The sequence below is a fragment of the Schistocerca piceifrons genome, chromosome 1 (genome assembly GCF_021461385.2).
Source record: "Schistocerca piceifrons isolate TAMUIC-IGC-003096 chromosome 1, iqSchPice1.1, whole genome shotgun sequence".
Taxonomy (NCBI): domain Eukaryota; kingdom Metazoa; phylum Arthropoda; class Insecta; order Orthoptera; family Acrididae; genus Schistocerca; species Schistocerca piceifrons.
This window is the reverse complement of record NC_060138.1, coordinates 859040437-859057200: the sequence shown is the minus strand read 5'-3', so window position 1 is coordinate 859057200 and position 16764 is coordinate 859040437.

The window sequence follows — 16764 nt, the reverse complement described above, 5'->3', positions numbered from 1 at the left end:
CACACGTACTCCGCTACCCTTGTAGCCACTTCCTGTGTTTAGTGCATGCCTGACCTATTCAGGGGGACCCTACATTTCTCGACCGGATAGCGGAGGTCGAGCGATGAGGCTTTCCTGGAAGATATAGCTTCACTGAGCCTCGGGTATGCTGTTCCAATGTCCACACAGCATGGTAAAATTCCATAGGCACCAAATGGAAAAGTATTATGACAATAAGAAGAATTAAAGTGCCGATACATCAAGAGCCATAGCTGTGGTTATATGTGTGCTCTGTGCCTCGCCATCTCGCCGCCTGCCAACCGCCGCATTGATACTAGCAGGTTGAAATTTTTAGCACTGTATTCGTGTGGATCAGAGAGTGAACCGTATTTGTTTGGTTCCTTACCAAATGTTGTGCAATCCGAGTGACACGAAATGAAAATTAAAATTTGTGTTAATAATAATTATTTGCAGAACTAGCTATGTTAGAATGGTGTTTAAAGAAATGTTTTGTTAATGAACCAGTAAATGAATAATGAAGGTCTAATGAAGTTGAAAGATAACTTTAGTATTGATATAGTAATGAAGTTTATTATTTTGAGACAGATTTAAAGGCATTTAAATGAGCAGCAAATAAGATGAAAAGAGTAGTAACTTATATACTGGAAATCTTGAACGCATAATAAACTCAGTAATCAATTTTTTAAATACAGTGATCATAACAGTTTCAGAGTCCCCCCTCATTCATTTGAATTCTGAAGTATTCTAAATTGGTTTGACCAGCAAAAGTTAAAGTCAATATAAAAGTCAAAATTTATCAGTGTTCTATCTTTATCAAAATGGACATTTTGTGTGTGGCATGAAAGTGCAATTTCTAGGGTAACTTATGCCCGATTTTAATCAGATTAATAGACAGTATAAAGTTTTGTAGCATACATTATAGTGTAATGTTATGTATTCATCCATATCAGTACAGAACGTGAAACTATCAGTTCAATTCGACTGGATTATGCAGTGTTACAACTTGTTGTTTTGCATGAATATATATCAACTTGTATAGGGAAGAAACTCAGTTAATGCCTAATTAGGCTGGCGACCGTATAATTATCTAATTGGTAGCATCTTCTGGGTTGCTTTTGATCCATCCTGGCGTGTAATTGCATTTTGAACTTACTTGATGGATCACTGTTATTATAGAGTGGATGTCAGTCTGATTTGCCACCATTCAGGTACACGCGGTCGATGACTATATGAAAATCTTTTCTCATAGGATGAATCCCGCTCACTTACCATAGCACAGGCTTTAACAAGTACTGTGTCAGGGATTACAAGTGGCTTCCTGGCGACAGGACATCCAGTTGTTGTTGGTCACAAATTAACGTGAATACCGAACAGTCGATGTTCAGTGGCACGAATTGCAATAATTTTCAGTGAAGTAAATAGCAGTGAATGTCAAGTACGGTAGTGAGGTGCAACTTGCATTCGGTATGGACAAGAACGTAAACACAGTAGATGTGCTGAGTGTAATGGAAGATGCGTCTGGCAATGACAGGAGTTTTTGCGCCAGATAACAGATGGCGTTAGCGGTAGACAATTGGCATACGTATAATACCACGAACATGTTAATGAACAGATTGAAATGTCGAGATCGCCTAGAACACAGCAAGGAATAAAACAGGAAGTAGAGGATGACTTTGTAGATGATAGTGGGTACGTGAACGAATCCACTGACATGTTTGATTCACCACAGAAAAAGAAAGAACCAAAAGAAATTGCAGGACAGAATGATCAGCTTCAAACACAAGTCAATAATCAGGTTAGTCAGCTTAAAACGCACATTGACGAGCAGCTTGAAACACACGTTGATCAGCTCAGAACACTAGTCAATGTTCAGCTCAAAACACAGAATGGTCAGCTTAAAGCACAGATCAAAGAACAAGGTATTAAAATTAGTAAACAAATCGAACAGGTAGAACAAAAAGTGGGTAATTTAAGTTCTGCAGTAAATACTATAAAATCTGAAATTGACACAATTAATAAAAATATGAATACTGTGCAGGGGGAAATTGACGACATTAACAGTAGGTTTGATGTTGAAATTCTCAACATCCAAGAAAAAGTAGAGCCTCTAGTAAAACAAAAGTAGACAAAAAAGTTTTCGGTCTTAAAACTGAGATCGTAAACGAATGCCAACATGGAATCTCACAGTTGAAAAAGGCAGTTTCAGATACTGAAAGAGATTTAGGCGAAAAAGTTACCGGATGTGTACAAAAGTGTGAACAAAATACATTGAAAATTCAAGGCAAAATTTTCGATCTCGAGAGTAAAATCAAAGATAGGCCTGGCGTGGTTTGTATTGGCACGCCACTTACGAAGCTGTTGGAAGGTGAGGAACGCTTTGATCCCACCAAAAAACATAACGGATGGCATCCATTGGATTTAATCAAAAATTGCGAGAGGATGTTTCCTAAACACTTGTCTGGTCAGGAGAAGATAAACGTAGTAATTGGTGCCTTAGCAGGTGACACTAAGCACTGGGGAATTAACTTGAATACCGAACCAATGACGTTCGAAGAGTTTAAACAAAAGTTTACGGAAGAATACTGGTCCGAACAAAAACAGGATGATTTGTGGTGCGAGTTTATCATGGCCAAATTCTTTGAATTTGGTATTCTTTGAACGATTTATGCGAATATTGGTAACGAAAGTTGACACACTCAAGAGGGAGAAGATCTGATTCTGAAATCATATGGGAGCTATATAGAAAGCTTCCAGAGGATTCGAAGAGATATGTGGGAAGTAATCATCGCAGCTTCCAAGCGTTTCTCAAAAGGGTCAGAAACGAAGACCACTGGCGTGAAAGTCGTGGTAATTATCAGAATTTTAGTAACAGGAATAATCGCAATAATTATGAGAGGAATGATGGTGATGGTTTTTGCATCAACATGATACAGAGAGGTAGAGGCAGAGGAAGATGAAGAGGGAGTTATCCAGGTCACGGTAGAGGGTACACCGCGCAAAATAACTACGACGCGGGAAACTGATTTCCAGGAACGTTGCGGGCCAAACGGAAGTGGGCAGAACATACTGACCCCGATTTAAGAAACAATACTGGACTGACAGTAAAGTTATGAGACAGGTTAGAGACAGGCACGGAACTATGCAGCGTGTTGTTGCGAAACAAGTGTCAGGTGCGTGCGCAGATGATTCATCTTCGCCGCACAGTGCACTACATGTTAACAGGCGAGTGGAGCATCAGAGTGTAATGGCCCAGCTTTGCAGATCAGCTGTTCAGAGAAAAGCCGCTAGCAAGGTGGCAGAATTAGGTACAAACTTTGCCGTAAGAGGTGGCGAAGGAAATAGTGGATGGGACAGTGGATACAGAGAGAGGTGCAGTTAGCAGTGTTAGCAATGAAGTAAATGGCGAGAATGAATTAGCAGAAGTAACTGATTGGCGTGTGCAGATTGACGATCTGTACAAGGGCCTCAAGCAATGTGAGTGGGAGGATTTTAAGGGGGAATATGAGGCAAGGAGGTTAATTAGTGAAAAGGAAATAGTAGGAACATCGATAAGATGATGTGGCCCAAATTTAAGGAGGAGGGAGTAAATAGCGCCATGAAAAGTACGCGTGCTGCTGATAGGATGATGGCTAAAGATAGGAAGGAATCGGAGGATGAAATCCTAAGCATTGATGAGGGAGTAACTTCTGTTAACGATCCGCCAACAGCACAAGCTGTTACCGAAAGGCACCGTGGGGTTGAGTAACTGAAGACCACGAGGATTACACTAAATATGAAGTAACAGTGGATGTGAGTAAAGCTGATAATGAGGTCGTTTTGACAAAAGGGGTTATTCAGTTAAAATCAAAGCCTGTCGAAAATGCAGAGGAAGAACTTAGTGCCTGTCTCACAAAAGCTTTTATGTTAGAACCTGAAAGCGATCCAGAATGGTTGGATTCTGACGATAGTTCAGATGACGAGTATTTTGGTACCAGTGAAAATGGGAATACACCTAATTGCGATGTTGTACCTACTGATGATGAAGTTTCAAAACAAAACCCAGATATTGAGACTGAACACAGAAAAAAAGAGCCACCTGATGACTCAGTGTCTATTTTGCAAAGAGTTCAAGTAAGTAAAGACTTTGAACTCCAGAAACCGAGAAAGCCCCCAGATTTAAATGGTTCACAGGTCAAGAACTTATCTAGGCACGATGTCACATTCGAAAAGGGTGCATTGTGGAAAGAACAGGAAGGGGCATGATTTAGAGCCTGGGGCAGATTTACATCAAACTTTGAGAATGTCATGAACACCTCACATCTTGAATCTACTGGGTTCCCACTGGAAGAAATTTTGTTAGGCAGCAGAAGTAAAAGTTTAATTGAGGAAAAACTAGAGTTTCTACCTTGTACAAGATTGGGGATGAGTCAAAAGAAAGAATTAGTCAGAAAAAGGGCAAAGCAAAAAGCTGAATCTAGATCCAAAAAGACATGATAAAAACCTGAAAGTTACAAAATTTAAAATTGGGGATTATGTACTTTTAAAAACCCACAAAAAATCTGGTGAATTGAACCATGAAATTTCCATATTTAAATATATTTATAATGGACCGTATATAATACAGAACATTCCACATGATAATTTGTGTTAAGAAAACTGTAAACAAGTTTCAATGTGAATATTAATGTTTATGTCAAATGTCAAGTAATATTGTAATAGAACTGAAATGTAACAAATGTTGAGACTGTTGTACGATGTTTCAAATTGTAACTGTGCGTCTGGTCCATACGTAGGCAATGTGTTAGGATATGTAGAATGCAAAACCTCGGGTGAATACCCTGTCTGTAAGGGAGCGATGAAAGGTGGTTGGCAGGCGAACGTGGGAAAATGCGCACGGGCACTGCATGGCACAACGGGCTCAGTAGTTGTTGGAGTTTGGCATTGGTTTGAGCAACACCTTCTGGAGCGATGAGGCTCTCCTGGAAGAAATAGCTTCGCTGAGCCTCGGGTATGCTGTTTCGACGTCCACACAGCATGGCAAAATTCCATAGGCACTAAATGGAAAAGTATTGCGACGTTAAGAAGAATTAAAGTGCCGATACATCAAGAGCCATAGCTGTGGTTGTATGTGTGCTCTGTGCCTTGCCATCTCACTGCCTGCCAACTGCCGCATCAATACTAGCAGGTAGAAACTTTTAGTACTGTATTCGAGTGGATCGGGGAGTGAACTGTGTTTGTTTAATGCAATAATAACCTAAATTTTACCAGAACTTTCCCATCATTTAATTATCCTCACAACTAACCTAGGCAGGGTCCTTTCCAAATGTTGTGCAATCTGAGTGACCCGAAATGAAAATTAAAATTTGTGTTAATAATAATTATTTGCCGAACTAGCTATGTTAGAATGGTGTTTAAAGAACTGTTTTGTTAATGAACCAGTAAATGAATAATGAAGGTCTACTGAAGTTGAAAGATAACTTTAGTATTGATATAGTAATGAAGTTTATTATTTCGAGACAGATTTAAAGGCATTTAAATGAATAGTAAATAAGATGAAAAGAGTAGTAACTTATGTACTGGAAATCTTGAACACATAATAAACTCAGTAATCAATTGTTTAAATACAGCAATCATAACAGTTTCAGGGTCCCCCCTCATTCATTTGAATTCTGACGTATTCTAAATTGGTTTGATCAGCAAAAGTTAAAGTCAGTATAAAAGTCAAAAGTTATCAGTGTTTTTTCTTTATCAAAATTGACATTTTGTATGTGGCATGAAAGTGCAATTTCTAGGGTAACTTATGCCCGATTTTAATCAGATTAATAGACAGTATAAAGTTTTGTAGTACACATTATAATGTAAGTAAGTCTGATTTGCCACCATTCAGGTACACGCGGTCGATGACTATACGAAAATCCTTTCTCATAAGGTGAATCCCGCTCACTTACCATAGCACAGGCTTTAACGATTACTGTGTCAGGGATTACAAGGTCACAGTTAAGCAGGCTCAGACATGGTAAGTGGATGTCTCTATAGGCCCCCCGGCTCAGCGGCTGTTGTGGCTGAGCACCTGAAGGATAATTTGGAAAATATTTCGAGTATATTTCCCCACCATGTTATAGTTCTGGGTGGAGATTTTAATTTGCCAGATATAGACTGGGAGACTCAAATGTTTATAACAGATGGCAAGGACAAAGAATCCAGTGAAATTTTTTTAAGTGCATTATCTAAAAACTACCTTGAGCAGTTAAACAGAGAACCGACTCATGGCGATAACATATTAGACCTTCTGGTGACAAACAGACCTGAACTATTTGAAACAGTGTACGCAGAACAGGGAATCAGTGATCACAAAGTGGTTATAGTATCGGTGATTTCAGCCATAAATAGAGATATTAAAAAAGGTAGGGAGATTTTTCTGTTTAGCAAAAGTGACAAAAAGCAGATTTCAGAGTACTTGATGGCTCAACACAAAAGTGTTATCTCAAGTACAGGTAGTGTTGACGGTCAGTGGACAAAGTTCAAAACCTTTGTACAATATGCATTAGTTGAGTATGTGCCAAGCAAGATCATAAGAGATAGAAAAGAGCCACTATGGTACAACAGCTGAGTTAGAAAACTGCTACGGAACAAGGGGAAATTCACAGCAAACAGAAACATAGCCAAAGCCTTGCAGACAAACAAAAATTACACGAAGAGAAATCTGGTGTGAGTATCCTTTATCATTTAGCTACAATATAGCAGGTCAGCAACTGGAAGCAGTTAATTCCATAAATTATCTGGGAGTAGGCATTAGGAGTGATTTAAAATGGAATGACCATATAAAATTAATCATCAGTAAAGCAGATGCCAGACTGAGATTCATTGGAAGAATCCTAAGAAAATGCAGTCCAAAAACAAAGGAAGCAGGTTGCAGTACACTTGTTTGCCCACTGCTTGAATACTGCTCACCAGTATGGGATCCATACCAGACAGGGTTGAGAGAAGAGATAGAGAAGATCCAACAGAGAGCAGCATGCTTCATTACAGGATCATTTAGTAATCACTAAAGTGTTATGGAGATGATAGATAAACTCCAGTGGAAGACTCTGCAGGAGAGACGCTCAGTAGCTTGTAGCTTGGTATGGGCTTTTGTTGAAGTTCCGAGAACATACCTTCACCAAGGAGTCAAGCAGTGTATTGCTCCCTCCTATGTATATCTTGTGAAGAGACCATGAGGCTAAAATCAGAGAGATTAGAGCCTGCACAGAGGCATACTGACAATCTTTCTTTCCATGAACAAGACTGGAGTAGAAGGGAGAACCGATAGAGGTACTCAAGGTACCCTCTGCCACACATGTCAGGTAGCTTGCGGAGTATGGATGTAGATGTAGATGTAAATACTTTATATTTTAAGCACTACATCTTAATTGTCCTTCTACACATGAAAGAGTGAAAAATAAAATCATGTACAAAGAAAAATGAATGGTTTTCTTTTCATTTGTCTGCACCTTACCATGCATTCATAATTAATGTCTTTGATGATGCTTATGGTCGCTCAGTGTTTCATGTTTTGTTTTTAATAAATTTTAACTTTATGATATCCTGGGGGACTTTCACCATGTACCTACACAACTGCTCATCACTACAGATGCGACAGCCTTCTATTGCTAGACTGTATGGAAACATCTTCTTGGTATGGAATGGGTAGCAGTGATCAAAGTGGAGATATTGCTGATAATTGGTTGGTTTGATGCTTAATATCATGTTAGTAAATTGTCGAAGTGTCTGTAGCAAGACACCCGAGTTAATCTCTGAAATAAACAGTAGCAATGCCAATATTGTACTAGGTACTGAAAGCTGGTTGAAACCAGACATAAAAAGCAGTGAAATTTTGAACTCAGATTGGACAATGTTCAGGGAGGATAGGACTGATGCTATGGGAGGTGGTGTGTTCATTGCACTTAAAAGCTGTTTAAATGCAATTGGGATCGATACTGGGTTGGACTGTGAAATAGTCTGGATAAAGCTGTCAATCAGACAAGGATTGACCATTGTATTAGGATGTTTTTATAGACCACCAGCATGTGCAACAAATGTCATAGAACATTTCAGGGAAAGTCTTGAGTACATAGGAAGTAAATATCCAAATTATCCATTAGTTATAGGTCGAGACTAATCTAGCATCCACTGACTGGGAAAATTACAAGTTTATCACAGGGGGCAGATGCAAAGATTCGTGTGAAGTTATTCTAGGAGCGCTCTCAACATACAACCTTGAGCAATTGGTTAGAAAACCAACTCAAGATGGGAACATATTAGATACCTTGGCGACAAACAGACCTGATCTTTTTGAGGGAGTTAATCTAGAAGAAGGTATCAGCAACCATAATGTCGTTGTGGCTTCTATGTCAGTGGAAGTTGCAAAAATAAAAAACAAAGAAACAGCATAGAGTTTTCTTGTTTGGGAAAGCAAATAAAAGTGTCATTAATGAATACCTTCATAGTCAGCTCCAAGCATTCACTGGGGGACACAAAGATATTGCGCATCTTTGGTCGGAATTTAAAGGTATTGTCCACCACGTGCTAGAGAAGTATGTGCCTAGCAAAAGTATAGGGGAGGGAAAGGATCCACCTTGGTGCAACAAACATATTAGGAAGTTGCTGAGAAAGCAGATAATTTTGCATAGTTGTTTTAAAAGTAGCCACTGCCCCGCTGACAAACAGAAATTATGCGAAATGAAAACAGCTGTCAGAAAGACAGTGAGAGATTCTTTTAATGAATTTGAAAGCAATATTTTATCTGCAGATTCTAAAAATAGCCCCAAAAATTTTGGTCGTACGTAAAATCTATGAATGCTACAAATAATTCAATACCTTCTCTTGCTGACAGTGCAGGTAATGTAACTGATGATGATAAACAGAAGACCGGAATTCTAAAACTAGCCTTCAAAAACTTGTTTACGGTAGAGGACTGCAGCACCATTCCCCCTTTCAATTATCAAACAAACAAAAGGATGGCTGATATAGTGTTTAGTGTATCTGTGATTGAAAAACAATTACGATCCTTAGACGCCAGGAATGCATCTGGCCCAGATGGTATTCCCATAAGATTTTATGTTGACTATGCTACAAATATAGCACCATTCTTATCCATCATGTATCAGAGATCACAGGAACATCAGAAAGTTCCATGGGACTGGAAGAAGGCCCAGGTCATAGCAATCTATAAAAAGGGAAGAAAATCAGATGCACATAATTACCGGCCAATTTCATTGACATTGATTTGTTGTAGAATCATGGAACATATTTTGTGTTCAGACATAATGACCTTTCTAGACTCTGAGAAGCTCATCTGCAGAAACCAGCATGGTTTTAGGAAACACTGGTCATGTGAGACACAGTTGGCCCTCTTTGTGCATGATATGCAACAGGCTTTAGGCACTGGCTCCCAGGTTGATGCCATACTTCTCAACTTTCGAAAGGCATTCGAATCAGTTCCGCACTGTTGCTTGCTACAAAAAGTGCACACTTATGGTCTATCCGATGACATATGCAGTTGGATAGAAAGTTCTCTAACAGACAGGAAGCAGTATGTCGTCCTGAGGCTGACTTCAACAGAAACAAGCGTAACATCAGGTGTGCCCCAGGGCAGCGTAATAGGTCCTCTGCCTTTTATGATTTACATAAACGGTCCGGTTGATGGTATTGACAGTGGCCTTAGACTGTTTGCCGATGATGCTGTAGTCTACAGGAAAGTAGTATCACTCGAAAGTTGTGAACAAATCAATGAGGATTTGCAGAAAATAAATGTGTGGTGTAATGGCTGGCAGTTATCTCTCAATATTAGTAAGTGTAACCCACTGCACGTAACAAGGCAAAAATCCCCATTAATGTACGAGTACAAAATAAATACCCAGTCTTTGGTAGCAGTAACGTCCATCAAGTATCTGGGTGTTAATATTAGAAATGATCCCAAATTGAATGATCAGATTACACAAGTAATGGTTAAGGCGAACTCTAGATTGCGATTTATTGGTAGAATCCTGAAGTGATGCACTCCTTTAACAAAGGAAACAGCTTACAATACATTAGTTCATACAGTCTTGGAGTATTGTTTGTCTGTATGGGACCCTTACCAGTTGGGTCTGATTCAAGAGATTGAGAAGGTCCAAAGAAGAGTAGCAAGATTCGTGACTGCTACATTTAGCCATCACAAGAGTGTTACAAATCTCATGGAAAGTTTGAAGTGGGACACACTTACAGATAGAAGGCACGCTAAACAGAAGGGGCTGCTCACTAAATTCCGAAATCCGAACTTCACCGAGGATGTAGAGCATATATTATTACCACCACCTTTCAAATCATGCAATGATCACCATTGAAAGATAAGGAAAATGAGATTTTGTACTGAGGTGTTCGGACAGTTATTTTCCCTCGCGTGACCCGCGAGTGGAACAGAGGGGGGAAATATGATTTTGGCCAAAATTGTGCCCTCCACCACACACCACTGGGTGGTTAGTGGAGTATATATGTAGATGTAGATGTAGAAGGAGGTACTAATGTAGTAATCTTTGAGGTGGAGATCAAGAGTTCAGTGTGGAAGTTGGCTTGTTGGGTTGAGGACAACTTGGTGAAGTGGATGGGGGCAAAAGTGTTGAGGTTATGGAGGAATGTGGATCGGGTGTTCTCATCCTCGGTCCAAATCATGAAGATATCATCACTGAATCTGAGCCGTGTGAGCAGCGTTGGGTTCTGGGAGGACAGGAAGGATTCTTCTAGACTGCTCCTGCATAGGTTGGCATAGGGTGGTGCTATATGGGTGAACCCTTCATAGACTGAAATTACCCTCCCAACCTTGTACAGAAACAGATCTCCTCTGCCTTATCTCATTGGTCATCTACCACCTTCCACATTCCCACTGCCCCACCACAGAGAAGCACTCCCCATGTGACTCAGTACCACCCATGGTAGGTTTGAGCAACTGAATCTCATTGTCTAATGGGGTTTTGACTATGTCTCATCATCCCTAGAAATGAGGAGTATCATACCCACTATCCTTCCAATACCTCCAACAGTGGTATTCCACCACCCATTGAACCTACACAACACCCTTGTCCATCCATACTCCACCCCTGCACCCAACCTAATGTCTTAGGGCTGATATCCCTGTAATAGACTTAGATGTAAGACCTGTCCCATACAATCTCCCATCAGCATCTACTCCAGCTTAGTCTCAAGCATCACCTATCACATCAAAGGCAGGGTTACCTGTGAAAGTGATCACATGTTCTACAAACTAATCTGGAAGCATGTGCTATGTTCTACATGGGCATACAACCAACAAGCTGCCCGTCCACATGAATGACCACCAACATACTGTGGCCAACAGACAGCTGGACCCCCAGCTGCTGAACATGCTACCCAAGACAATGTGCTTCACTTCAATAACTGCTTCACATTCTCTGCCATCAGGATCCTCCCCACTACCACCAGCTTTTCTGAACTGTGCATGTGGGATTTCTCTTTGCAATATAGCCTATGTTCCTGAACCATTCTGGTCTCAACCTTTTCCAGTCCTTGTCCTTCTCCCACCTGTCCCATTTCTTGACCCCTCTCCCTCGCCAGCATTCTAGCACCAATGCACCTGCTGTTCTCTTTTTTTCCCCCTCCTCTATTTCTCTCATTTTCCACTCATCTCCTTCCCACCTCTCAAAACTTACAACTGCATGTAGCAGCCTATCCTGTCCTTAATATGTCCCTGCATGTTTACAAAAGCAGCACTCCACCCTCCCCCATCCATATTGTGCTATCCTTCCTTCTCTCCACCCCAGCTTCCTTCCTACCCCAACCACCCAGATTGCTTTTCCCATCATGTGCAGTTGCTTGCAGTCCAACCCCAGTGGCCAGAGACAGTGGTCATGAGTGTTCAAGTCGTGCTTGTGTGAACATGTGTGTATGCGTTTTCTAGGTTAGAAGAAGGCCTTTTGACTGACAGCTCATATGTTTAACAGTCTTGTTGTCTTGTTTTGTTGTGACTGTTTGTGGCTTAATATCTCTTCTATATGGTGAGTAGCAATTTATCCTTTTAATGACACTGTCATTAACATAAATAAAAAAGCATGCATGAAAAATTGGATTTGTTGAGTTTTGCAAAAATATGCAATTTGTAACTTTTTACCCTCAACAAAAGCTGTTAGTGATTAACTTACATTATTCCTTTATCACCCCAATCTGCATGGATGACCAATAATATCAACAATATTGAATAAAACTAAAAAACTGCCTTGCTTGTAAAGTTCTGTGGATGATATTTGTCGAATGAAGTATGAAAGACCTTGGAGTCTGAGAAAGATAGGGAAGAGATGTTCAGAGTTAGATTCAGTTTCTGAACAGAAGAAAGATACAAATGTATATTTATCATCTGCACAGGCATGTCTTCCCATAAAACTATACAGAAAGAAATTACACAAATAAGATATTTCACTTAAATTTGTTATAGTTCAGTATTGCTAACAGTAAACAATCTCTTTTACAAAATCTGACCTACAACAGTCATTCCACAATGACATATTTCTAAATGTATCTGTTGAAGTGATAGTCATTATTTGTATGACAAGAAAAGTTTTGCTTATGGTTGGAGAACAATTTAGTATAGCTATTACAACAGATACTGTGTCTTTTTAAATGCCATTGAGTGTACAAATATAAGAACTTACCCTGTCATCAATAACAGCAGCTAATGGTAAAGCATCAAATGCCAAGTTTACTGATTGCCACACTTGTTTTCCTAAAGTTTCTCCAAATTTTGTTGTTGCTTCTCTGAAATACAACAATAATTTTAAATGCAGTGGACCTTGGGCACAGATTTTGCAAGCAGTACTATCAGAAAGAGTTTAACTTACTTGAGGAATGTGTACCTCAATTGTACTTCTCTGATCTCATGATTTCCTCTGAGAAGCCATATCCGCTTTGGATTCTGAACTTTATAAGCAAAAAGATAAGCTATAACCTCAACACTGTAAGCCCCTCTGTCAACATAGTCTCCAAGAAATAAGAAACAACTTGGTGTAAGTGTTGGACCAAGACCCCATAATGTCTTCTCAAAATTGATAAGATCAGGGAAATTTCCATGAAGGTCTCCTGTAAACAATAAAATAAAAGCTAACTGACTAATCTGCATTCTGTAAGAAGTATAGCCACTAATGTAGTAGTGATAGACAGTAACAATGTTTATTGTTGCACATTAACAGCATATTTTTCTGAATGAATCACCAAAAGAACTTCAATGAAAAACCAGTGTAGTTGTAATCACTCAAGAAGTTTCACAGAAACTATTAAGAGATAAAAACATGTTGAGAAAGTGTTGGTAGATCATCAAAATAAAGTGAGTGGTGGTATGAATGCACTGAATAAATGTTATCACAATATAGGCATATCCTTGTGGCAAAAAATCATCCACTGTTGTCTTCCTGTAACATGTATGTATCAAACATCAGTTTCATAACTGTGTAATGTAAGTGAATGCACTATTTATCCATGTAGAAATTAAAGGAACAGAATGGATCCAGTATTACACTGGAGGCTGCTGTAATTCTTCTGCAAGGAGTCAATTGGTCTGTCAACATCAGCGGAATTATACTATAGATATTAAGCAATCAGACCACATCAGTACTCCACAATCATCATCATCATCTTGGACAGTTTCCAGCCACTGGCTGGGTCTGTCGGGAACACAAGCCTCTCCACCGTGTTCTGTCTTTCCACCATTCCCCCTCTTCCACCTTCGTCCAGTTCTCTCCTCTTCTCACCACACATTCCTTCACTCCCTTCACCCATCTATCTCTTGGTCTTCCTCTGGGCCTCTTCCCCTCCAGTTGCAGATCAAACATCCTCTTTGGAATTCTTCCCTCATCCATTCTCTTCATGTGTCCATACCACTGCAGTCTTGATTTTTCTATCCTGTCCTGTACTGGTTCCTCCTTTAGTCTTTCCCTCACATACAAATTTCGCAATCTGTCTCGTCTTGTTACACCCAACCTGCTCCTCTGGAACTTCATTTCACTAGCCTGTATTCTACTTTTGTCGCTTTTGTGCATTACCCATGTCTCACTTCCGTATGTCAATATGGGGACAAAGTAGGTTCGGTATATAATTCCCTTGGATTTCTGTGGCACCTCCTTGCTCCAAATAAGCCCCCTAATGCATTTGTAGAACTGCCCTGCTTTTCTGCATCTTTCATTTATTTCCATTGCGTTTCCCCCCTTACTTTCAATCACGCTTCCCAGGTACTTGAAGTTCTCTACCACTTGTAGTTTTTCCCCTCCACAAGTTATATCCACATTTGGCCTATTCTTCTTCCTTGTTGTGACGATTATTTCACTTTTCTTTGCAGAGAAATGCATTCCATATTGTGCTGCCGTTGCCTCCCATGCATCTAACTGCTCTTGCACCTCCTTCACGCAATTTCCCCATAACATCAGGTCATCGGCAAAAAGCACTGCTTTCATTTTATGATCTCCAATTGCATCTGATACTTGCTGTAGGATTTCATCCATAACAATAATAAACAATAAAGGCGAAAGTGTACTTCCCTGTCGCAGCCCATTTTCCAGCTTGAACCATGCAGTACGTTCCCTCCCCACTTTCACACAACTCTCACTTCCCTCATACATTTTTCTGACTTTTCGTGTAATCTCTTCATCTATCCCTTTTGCGTTCAGCACATCCCAGAGCTTGTCCCTACAGATACTATCATACACCTTCTCAATATCCAAAAAGGCCATGATTAAGTCCTTCCCGTACTCATAGTGCCTTTCCTGCAGTTGCCTTACCGCAAATATGAGGTCCGTTGTTGATCTTCCCGGTCTGAAACCGTACTGCTCCTCTTGCAGTCTACTTTCAATACTGCTTCTTATTCTCTTCTCCAGCATCTTTTCATAGATTTTTCCACAGTGGCACAGCAGGGTGATTCCTCTGTAGTTCTCACATCTCCTTTTATCCCCTTTCTTGAAGATCGGGACTATAATTCCTTTCTTCCAATCCTCAGGAATTCTGTTCTCCTTCCACACCACCCTCAGCACTCTGTATAGCCACTGGGTTCCTACTTCTCCTGCTGCTCGTATCATATCCACTGTTACTTCGTCCCAACCTGGTGCCTTGCCCCCTTTCATCCTCTTTATGGCTTCTTCCACTTCATTCCAAGTTAGATCATCAATTTCCCCACTATTATAATCATCTGCTGCCTTAGGCTCTCCATCGCTGTTAGTTACCTGCTTGGCAGCATTCAACAGATCTTCAAAGTACTCCTTCCAAATCTTTTTGAGCTCATGCATTTCCTCCACAACTCTTCCATTATTATCCATGATCCTCAGGCACTCGCTTCTGTCATTCCTCTTATTTCTTACCATGGTGTAAAGTACTTTTTTGTTCCCTTCACTGTCCTCTTCTAACATTCTTGTCCATTTTTCCATCCACTTCTTCTTCTCCGCCCTTACTATGGTCTGTGCCGCTTTCTTGCTTTCCTTATATTTTACCCTAGCTTCCTCTGTTCGGGTCTGGAACCATTCTCTGAAGGCTTTGTTCTTTCGAAGTACTGCCTCTTTACATATGTTGTTCCACCATGGGGTTTCCCTACTTCTCCTCTTTGTGCTAGTTCTTCCGCACACAGTCTCAGCTGCCTCAACTAGAGCCCTCTTAAAATCGCCCCATTCTTCTTCCACTGTTCACTGATCTTCCTTTGGCAGCTTCTTCCTGATCAGTGTCTGGTACTGGGTCCTCCGTTCATCCTCTTTCAGCATCCATGTCTTCAACCTTTTCTCCTGTATATCTGTTGCCCTCCTATCTTTTTTCTCTCTTAGGGTGGCTACCAACAGCCGATGGTCGCTGTCTAAGGCCTCAGATGGTATGACCTTAACATCTGTGAGGCTGCTCATCATCTGCCTATCCACTAGTACATAGTCTACTACTGAAGTTTGGGACCAGTCCCCACTGTACCAAGTTATTTTGTGACTACTCCTCTTCTTGTACCACGAATTTGCGATCGCCAGCCCATTCCTCTTGCAGAATTCCAGCAACAATTTTCCTTCTCTATTTCGGTTCCCCCAGCCCTCTGGTCCCATTATCTCCTCGAATCCTTTCCTGTCTGTGCCAACATGTGCATTGAGGTCCCCTATTATAATCTGATTTCCTCCATTTAGCTGCTTTTGCATGTCATCTTCAAATTCCTCCTTCTCCTTTTTTGTACACCCCACCTGTGGGGCATATGCTTGGATGATTTCAATGCTTTTTCCTTTCACCCGTACTCTGGCTTTTATCATTCAATCATTGATACCTTCCACCTCCTCCTGCAGACCCTCTCTGACCACTACTCCACTACTCCACAATAACATACAGAAATATTAAACTTATTTCAATATACTTACATCAATTGTGATCAAACACAAAATAATGTACATTTTTAAATATCAGTGTACAGAAAGTGAATTTACTACAAAATGAAAGTTATAAATGATTATTATGACAATTCGTGACTGCAGTCACTATTTACCAGTGACTGTAAAAAAAAGGCCAATTCAGAGGTGAAAAAATACACATAATTTTTAAGATTTAATATTCAGAGTTTTTACTTTGTTCCTTGTAAAATCTTTACTGAATTATTGTAGTGAATATAAGGGTTTGCTGTTTAGGGAAGACAAAAGTAAAGCCTTAGGGCAAACAGACTAAGCAGTTACAGTGTTGTAAGTATATGTGTATAAAAAGTTGTATTACTGTGTCTTGTATGACCAAGCATTATTCTTTGTACAA